Raw genomic sequence first — 9,762 nt, forward strand, 5'->3', positions numbered from 1 at the left:
GTGTCTTTAAGTCATTTAAGTTAAAAATGTTCAACAGCATAGAGTCAACCGCAGATTCCTCAGGTATTTCCCTAGAAACTTCTTGCCAATTATAATAAAATTTCTTTGTTTTTGAGTTTGACCATTCAAGCAGTTCTGAGACCATTTAACTGTATTATTGTCAAGTCGAGGGCTTCTTAAAGTTTTTCCATTCATGGCCCCTTTATGCATTTCAGCAGTGTTCATTGGTGTTGTGTGGTGTGATGGCATGCACAGTGTAAAGTGTGCATGCTTTATGTTCAGAACCAAGGCTGCAGTGAAGTTGTGTGATGCAGCACAACCAAGCACTACCAGAAACACCTTGAATTCATTATTCATTTGATTTTTAATTAATTTTTCATTTTACTGTTTCCAAATTTTTCACAATCTCATATGGGGTCGCAATCCACATTTTAAATAACACTGATCTAGTCCATGTCTCCATCTTATCCACAAAAAGAATATGAAATACTTTCTCAAAACTTTGCTAAAATCTGTGTAAACCATATTTATATCATCACCCTCATTTACCTTTTTTAGTTATCTTGTCAAACAAAGAAAATGAAATTAGGCTGACATGACCTGATCTCAATGTGTAGGCTATTTATAATCATTTCTCTTTTTACATGCTCACTAATCATCTCCCTAATCTAGAATTTTCTTAGGAATCAAAGTTAATACCCTTGGCTTATAATTTGCAAACAGTGCTCTTTGTTTTTTTTGATATTTGGAACATTTGGCCTTCTCCCAACTTGTCATACTGTTCCTGTCTTCCATAACTTTTCAAATATGACAGTGGCTCCGCATCTGTTGGTCTTTTCAGTAGCCAAAGATATGGCTCATTTGAGTTGGATATCTTCGAATTCCTCAAGGAAAACTAGGGGCTCTCCTACTACCTGTTTACTTGCTACCAATTAGTCACGCTTGTTTTTATCATTTCCAATGCAAAGGTCATTCTTCTTGGCATTGAAAAGCAAAGCAAAATGAGAACTGGATATCACTGGTTCCTCCTGTTGTCAGTCATCCCAAGCAAAGGTCAACTTGCTTCCTTGAGTTTCCTTTCTCTTTCAATGTAGCTATAAAATGCTTTCTTGATGCCCTTAGATTTCCTCAACAAACTTTCTGTTTGGTATTCTTAGCACTGGTGACACTTTTTATCAGACTATGTCCTCCTTTCATATTCATCTTCTGTTTTCTGACCTTACCCCATCTTCTGTAAATGTCTTTTTAAAATCTGAAGTTGTTAGTGAATTATCTGTGTATCTGTATGAGTCCTGTTAGACAACTCCTTTTTTTTCATCAGAATTGTTTCCCTTTTTGATTTTCATTCTTGATAATATTCTATCCTTCCTAGAATTTCATTGATATCAAACTTTAGGTATATCTGTCCTTCCTCTGAACTCTTTAAATTTTGCTTTCCCAAAATCTAGGGTGCATTTCAGACTATGCTCAGATTGCTTTTCTTTCTCTGTCATGAACTTTAAGAAGGAATAATTTTCTACTAGGGTTCTAATTTGCTTGCATTTCAGTAACCAGTTTCTTCCTGTTAGTGAGATCTTATCTGGAATTGAAATTCCCCTTATTAGTACCTTCACCTTTTGAAGGATTCGATTACCACTAAGTTAGGTCAAGAAATTCTTGTTTTATCAGTATCTACTTGTGTAATTAAATTACCCCATAATTATTATAATAGTTCTCTGTGCCAGGTTTGTGACTGACCTCTTAAGCATCTATTTCATCTTTCTGTCCACTCTCTTGATAAAATCATTTATTTGTTGCTTCATTCATCTTGACCCAAATGCTTTCTAGTATGCTTTTTAAACCCGGTTCCCTTATTTCCTCACATTAGTATGCTTTCTTAATACCAGTGCACTAATCAACAAGTTTTTACTAAGCACTTACTATGTGTCAGGCATTGTGCTATGCTGGGGACACAAGAACAAAAACATTCCTTACTCATAAGGAATTTACCTTATGCTGTTGCGCTAAATAGAGAGTCACATTCTAGTCATGGGTGTCATCCCATCAAGTTTTAGACTATGTCTGAAGTCAAATAGCCTTCTTTGCATTGGGGCTTCACCCTACTCTTGCCTAAACTTTGTGTGTTTGTCCATAGACCTAGAAGTCATGAATTTTACTGTTAGTCCCTTTCTAGAATTTTGCCTCCTATGAGCTTCTATGAATTTCAATAACTCATCTTCCTATGTAATCTATATTCTTTCCATGACAGTATCTTGATGTATGTATGGGTGTCTGCAACTACCTTTTGTCCAACCAACTTTTCCGTTTAAACTTTTTCTTAATTAGATTTGCATGGCACCTGATATATGCATTCTAGCAACTTTTGTTGGGTACATACCATTCCTGGCCAGGAGCCATATAATCAACAAATAGGGATAATTTTATCTCCTCTTTACCTACCTTTCTGCCTTTACTTTCTTTCTCTTGTCATTGCTATTGCTTATATTTCCAGAACTATATCACATAATGGTGAGGAGAGTGGGCAGCCTTGCTTTCTTACCATATTTATTGAAAAAATTCTTACTATATGCCCATTGCATTTGATGCTTGATTTGGTTTTGGACAGATGCATCTTATGATATGTTAAAAAGACCCTCTCTGTCTATACTTTGTAGGATTTGTAGCATAAAGCAGTATTGTGGTTTATTAAAGGCTTTTTCTGTGTACATTCAGATAATTATATAAATTTTATATGCTTTGTTTTGTGTAGGATTATATTGATTGCTTTCCTAGTGTTAAATTATCCCTGTAACTGTGGCATAAATCCAACTTGGATGAATCACTGTAATCTATCAGAATTGTATTTAAAATTTTTAAATCATTATTCAATAATAACATTGATCTCTAATTCTTTTTCTGGGTTTTATTCTTCCCTGATTTAGGCATTAGAACTATATTTGTCTCATACAACAAAACTCGTAAGGTATTTTCTTAATTTTTAAAAATAACTTGTTTAGTTTTAATACTAATTGTTCTTTGAAAGTTTGATGGAATTCTCCTGTGAATCCATCAAGAAGAGAAGTTGCATTTTTTTTCCCTGCTTTGGTATTACTTTTACAACTTAATCTATTTCCTTCTCTTAGATTGGATTATTTAATATCTTTATTTGGTTTTCTATTAGCTTGGGAATAATATGTTTTAACAAATATTACTCTATCTTTTATGTTCTCAGTTTTGCTAGTATATATTTGTGTTTTGATAATTCTTTTATCTGAATTCTGATAATTCTTTTTATTTCTTCTAATTGGGTTGTGATTTCACCTTGCTCCTTTTCTATTTTGCTGATTTGATTTTCTGTTTTCTTTTTTAATAATATTGGCTAACAGCTTATCAATTTTATTAGTCTTCCCAGTTTTATTCATCATTTAAATAGAGTATTTTTTCTTTGGTTTCCAGTTTATCTAGTTATCCTCTAATGTTTAGTATCTTCTCTTTGTACTTAGTTTAGTTTCATGTTTTGGTTTTCCTTTGTATTTTTAAAATGCACATTCATTTCACTAATCATCCCTTTCTATTTTGTCAGTGAATATTTATGGGGATGAGATATTTTTTGTTTCAAGCTTCATTCCTAATTACCGTCCCTCAGTGGGAGGGTAGGGCCCCAAGCTATATATTCAAGGCTTGGTTCTCTTTCCATCAAATGCCAGTTTTATAATGAATGAATATATTAAATAAACCCATTTGTCCAAGTTGATAACAAAACAGAAATCAGAGAAAGTATACATAGGATAACATATACCAGACAAGACAGAATGAATAAACTCCCTCTTTGGGAGCAAAATAACTCACACCACTGAGAGAGAATCCCAGATCTTACCCAAAGGGAAATTCCCCAAAGTCTCTAGTATAGCAAAGTGGAAATAGGGACATGGTAGAGTTTGCCAGCTCCTTTACATGTTGCTTCTTCCCAGAGTCTTTCACTCTTCAAAAATCTGAAAAGAACATGAAATGTTGTATCTTTTTTTCATGAAGGAGAAAATCAAGAAAGAAAATACTCTCTTCTCTCTAGTTCTCACCAACTCCACTGCTCATGAAAGTGTGGAGTGTTTAATAATCAATTTCCACCAATTAGAAGAGTCCTATGCAATTATACATACATACCCATAGGGGGTAGGGGGAGAGAATGTATATATGGAAGATAAGAAAGGTAATCTCAGAAGGAACACATTAGCTGAAGGAAAGAAGGTGGGGAGAGAGTGTGGGGGGCAGGGAGGGACAGGGAGGGGAAGGGGCAATGGGGAAGTCTCCTACAGAAGAAAGCTGTATCTGAGCTGTCTTGAAGGGAGCCAGAGAAGCCATTAGGCAAAGGCAAAGAGAGAGTGCATTCTAAGCATGGGGGACTGGCATTGAAAAGTGGAATTTTTGGAATTTGAGAGATGGAGTGTTGTGTGAAAAGACTAGCAAATAGGCTGGTGTTACTGAATTGTAATGTTTATGAAAAGGAGTAGAGTATGAGAAAGACAATAAGGGGCAAGGTTGTGAAGGGAGTGAAATAACAGAAAGAGGACTACATTTTTTAACTCTGAAGATAAATGGGTGCCACTGAAGCTTAATGAATGGGGGGCGGGTATAAACTTAACGGTCACAGTGGAAGAAGAAAGCAAAGTCTGCTTTTACACAATACCAAAACAAGCCATCAATTCAAAGTGATGGGCAAGAGGGAAGAGGAGAGAGCAGTCAAATTGGCTGCTTGGAAGTTTTATGTTGTATTTCTTTTTAAAAGAACCTAATCAAAATTCCCATGTAGAACAATGCCTAATTTACAGTCTTTGAGAGTTGCTTGCAATAACCAGCAGTTAAATGTCTTGTTCATAATCACACAGCTATGTCAGACACAGGGCTTGACCCCAGTCTTCTTGAGTACCAGGATGACCCCTATGCCACATAACTTGGTATTGTAGAGTCAAAACATCAATCTGATTGAACTTTTCACTTGATATCCAGATGTTGTGGCCATCCGTTAATGTTCAGACAAAACCAGAGGGGGGTAACAATCAAAGGCAGCTGATCTTTGGTAACAGAAAGCATATGGGTTGAGAAAGTTTGAGGAAGATTTAAATAAAACCGTGGCAGGAGCATCAAAATCCAGGGAGAGCAGTTTGAATTTGCCATAGAAAATGATGGTGAGTCAATGAATGATGGGAACAGTACTAGAGAAAGTATACTTGCCTCCAACCAGCTAGTCTAGGTGAATGTGGTTGAAATTGAAAATGGAGCCCAGAGTCTGATTACAGAATTAGACTAAAGGGAACACCAAAACATATGTAGTAGTAGCTGTCTTCATTTACATACCACTTTAATATTACCAAAGGCTTTGCTTACATTATTTCATCTGATCCTTGTAACAAGCCTCAAGGGGGAAGTAGTACAAATAGTGTTGCCTCCAATTTGTAGAAAGGGAAGCTGAGACTGAAAGAAGAAGTCAAATGACCAGCCAAGGCCACATAACTAATAACTGATGGAGTGAGGACTTGAATCCTGGTCTTCTGATTTTAAGTTTGGTGTTCTTTTGTCCTCTTCACTATTTTTAATCCTGAGCTGTCTTTTCATCCCTGAAAATTTACTAACTCTATCTCTTACCTTTGATGAGGTTTCAGGTTCATTATTAATTAAAAAAATTATAATGACTCCTAATTAGAGGCCAAATTGTTCGGACATTTTTAAAAGAAAGTTTACTTAATGAGGTCACGGAACTTTGAAGATGAAAAGTGATGGAAAGAGAACATTATCACAATTATTTTCCTTTTTAATGACAAGATGTTTTCATTATTTCAAATAAATATTCTCACTGCTTAATAATCCCTAGAGACTGAGGCTGAAATCTACTGTTAGGACAAAAGGTTTTCTCAATTACATGCACATATTGACATATTCTCATAAGATTGGAGGGAAGGAGGGGCAAAAGTGGCTGTGAATGCTGTTGGCAGTGCATCCTATAGGTTTTCTTCTTCAAAAAGAGTAATTCTGGGGGAAAAAAGTCATGTCATGAATTTGTAAAGTGTTACAGGTCTCTGCATATAAAAAAAAAAAGATTGATAATCTTCAGTCACTCTTCTCCTAATTTGGACAGATAGTCTTTTGTGCCTGATTGTTACTTTTATTTAATAATTGGAAGAAAAACATTCAGCCTAATTGAGGTCCTAGGAAAATATAACAAATATACTCTGATCATCTACTTGACCAGTTCCAACAGCCTTTTAGAACAATTGAAATTCAGATGATGCTACAGATTATGAATGTAATGCATAGTTTATCAATTTTAAAAAGAACATCCACCATTTTCCAAGTAAGGTTAATAGGTGAAATATTCTTCATTTGGTATTATTTTATTGGAGTGTGTGTGTGCTTTAATTTTAGAAAAGTTTAGAATATCACTTCAAAAATTTTACAACTTTGTTTTTAGGAATGCTTTAGATATCGTAAATTCTTTATTCTGTGAGTAGGGAAGAAGCCATGTCCAACCTTTTGGAAGAAATAGTATACAGAAACGATTTCAAATAGTTATCTATCTCATTTTAAAATGAGAAAGAAAGTCCCTAAGTTTCCTTAAGCTTAGGTACAATATTGGCTAATGGTAGAGGGAGAGAGCCTGCTTCCAAAATTCCAAAATCTCAGGCTCATTTTGCTCTCACTCAGAAATTCCTCCAGGAATCCCAGAATATGGCTCATTTCTAAGTCTCCACACATATGGGCAAACAAGGAGAAAAATAACTTCTGGATATGTTTAAGCACCTGAACCCATGAGAACTGATGAAATCACTCATGAAGACAGTATAGAGTAAGATTTCTTAACCTTTTTTTGTCATGGACTCCTGTGGCAGTCTGGTGATGCCTATGGACCCCTTATAATGTTTTCAAATGCATAAAATAAAATAATAAAGAAAAATGATAGAAAAAAATATGTACTGTTTTCTAATCCAAATTGACAGCTCCTTCCCAAATCTATCCATGGACTACTGGACCCCAGATGCATAATCCTTAGTATAGAGGGAAAGAGGGACCAGGACTAAGCATTGGTGGATACCTGTGGTTAATGCGCATCACCTGGAGGGGGTCCCAGCAAAGGAAGAATCAAAAAGAGTGATTAAACTGATAGGAGAAGAACAAGGAGAAAGCAATGTTATGAAAACCTAGGGTGGAGAAAATACATAGGAGAAAAGGGTGAGTAACAGTGTCGGATGCTACAGAAAGGTCAAGAAGTAAAAGAATTGAGAAAAAGTCATTAGATTTAGCAATTAAGAGATCACTGGTAACTGTGAAGAAGAAAGTTTGAATTGAACAATGAGGTCAGAAGCCAAATTAGAGAGGCTTTAGAAGACTAAAGGGGAAAGAGTGGCACCTAACATAGACAGCCTTCTCAAAGGGTTTAGTCAAAAAAGGGAAGAGAGATATTGAATAGTAGCTAGCAGAGATGGTTAGATAAAGTGAGGAATTTTTAAGAATGGGGGATGGGGGAAGAGAGGACATGGATGTATTTGTAGAGAAGGAGCCAGCATATAGAGACTGGAGATTCAGGAGAGAGAGAGAATGATAGTGGGGCTAATCTGGAGAAGACTAGAAAGGATGGGTTCAAGGGGTCATATAGAAGGGGTTTGCATTGGTAAGAAGGTCCACCTCTTCATGAGAGAGGGGGTGAAGTAAGAGATAAGGGAAGATGTCAGAGGAATATGAGAGATGAGAGGATGAAAAAGGAATAGAGGGAGCTCTTAGCAAATGGCCTCAATTTTTTCAGTGAAGTATGAAAAGAGGTCCTTAGTTGGGGTTGTTGGAGAATGGGGACTGGAGGAAGTATGATAGGAGACGTGAAGAAAGATGAAAAGTTTTGATAGTGACTATGTTGAGTGGGATAGCAAATCAATTAGGGAGCTGTAAGAATGTTGCTTTGTTGCAATGAGGGTTCAGTAGAAATTATATAACAGAAACTCCTAATCAATTCAGTTATCAGCATCCATGATTTTCTCAAGCCATGATCACCAAACAATGACTAAGAACAAAGAAGGCAAATTGTGTCAGTACTCTGACAACCTATAGAATTCTCTGTTTAATTTAACAAACACTCACTAAATGTTTAATATACGTAAGGTCCACTCACTTTGTTGTTCAGCTGTTCCAGTTGTATCTGACTCTGTGATCTCATTTGGAGTTTTCTTGGCAAAGATGATGAAGTGGCTTATCATTTCCTTCTCCAGCTCATGTTTCTCCCTGATGTCATGGTCCACTTCAAGAACAAAGGACAAACAACAACAACAGATGAGGAAACTAAGGCAAATGGGTTAGGTGACACACCCAGGGTCACACATCTAATAAGTGTCTGAGGCTGGATTTGAACTCACAAAGACGAGTCTTCCTGATTTCAAGCCCAGTGCTCTATCCACATTAGTGTTTCATAATAATGAAACTCCTTGATAAAGAGGCAGTAGAAAGACCATATTATCTCCGAGAACAGGAATTGCTTAATGCTTTTTGCCTTCTCTTATCCCATCATTTAGATAACATCTTACACATAGAAGGTGCTTAATAATTGTCCGTTGATTTGGCTTAGGTTTTTATTGTGTCTTCAATTTTAAATCAATGAGCCTATAACTTTGGTGCTCTGTGGAGTCTAGGAATCTTGAAGAATATCAGGTGCTGCTCCTCATTTAGGACACTATAATAATCTGTCCAGATTCCTATTCTTCACTTCTTTCTAGGGATAAGACTCTCAAGACATCTGAGACTCTCAGATTTAGGAGAGTCTTTACTTAATCTCTGCCCATAAGCTCAGTCCCATCTTATATTTAGGGACTAATTTTGAATGGAGACAGTGGAGATGTTATGCTCTTCTATTTGGACCCCTGGCTTCTGCCTAACTCATAGATCTGTCAGTACTTCTAGTTCTAGCCTGCCCTGTTCCTTCAAGATACTGCCCAAACCCTAGTTATGACAGCCATCAATTTTTCATAGTCACATCTGGTTCCATGTTTGGCTTTTCCAGAAACACATGAGTGATATTGAGTGAAACCAGCAGAAGACTGTAAAATGAAGCCTTTAATTGAATACACCTCTAGGCATTTCTTCAGAAATAGTATTAAGGGTCAAAGGGAGAGCATTTTGTCACATAGTTTGCTCAATCCATCTGATCTACATATCGAGACTCCATAGACAGAAACCACCTTTATGTAGAGCCAGAATAATCTCATGTTGGGTATTGAAATACTCAATTAAAAGATACATAGAGACAATTAGGAGAAGAGACTTGGAAAGAAAGAATAGGAAAGTCAGCAGTGCAGGAATAAAAATTCTTCTGGGAAGGCAGGCTACTAAGCAGTCTAGAAATATGTTCATCTTCCTAATAGCTTTCCTATAACCACATGTTAAGAACCACAGCTTACAATAAAATCTCAAGCAGTCACCAATTAGAATGCCATCAGTGCACACAGGACATAGACAGAAAAGCTTTTCCCCTCTACTAAAAAAAGAGCTCATATATAGGAATGGAAGATTCAGAGGGGTTTCATTTGTTTTTCCAAAGGCTTAAAGGAAAGTTCATAGGTCATATTGGTTTCAATAGGTCACCCGGTTTTAATCAGTTTCTATCTTTCTTAGAAAATATGTTTCTATAGAATGACACTGATCAAATTCATTCCATGAAAATGAGATATTACTTTAAAAATAGTTGCATAATTATAGGACCAGGGTTATTACTAGTAATTAGATACAAGATTCCATAAAGTCATAGGGTGA

General features: G+C 36.1%; 1 long non-coding RNA gene across 1 annotated transcript; it reads right to left on the reverse strand.

Moving 5' to 3' along the window:
• Nucleotides 1-345: 345 nt before the first annotated feature.
• On the reverse strand, nucleotides 346-8,252 carry LOC140523864 (uncharacterized). The gene is made up of 2 exons (XR_011973495.1): nucleotides 8,132-8,252; nucleotides 346-3,971 (listed from the first exon to the last, which is right to left on the reverse strand). It is a non-coding gene; the product is annotated as an uncharacterized lncRNA (long non-coding RNA).
• Nucleotides 8,253-9,762: the final 1,510 nt, after the last annotated feature.

The sequence above is a fragment of the Notamacropus eugenii genome, chromosome 2, assembly GCF_028372415.1.
Source record: "Notamacropus eugenii isolate mMacEug1 chromosome 2, mMacEug1.pri_v2, whole genome shotgun sequence".
NCBI classification, from domain to species: Eukaryota; Metazoa; Chordata; class Mammalia; order Diprotodontia; family Macropodidae; genus Notamacropus; species Notamacropus eugenii.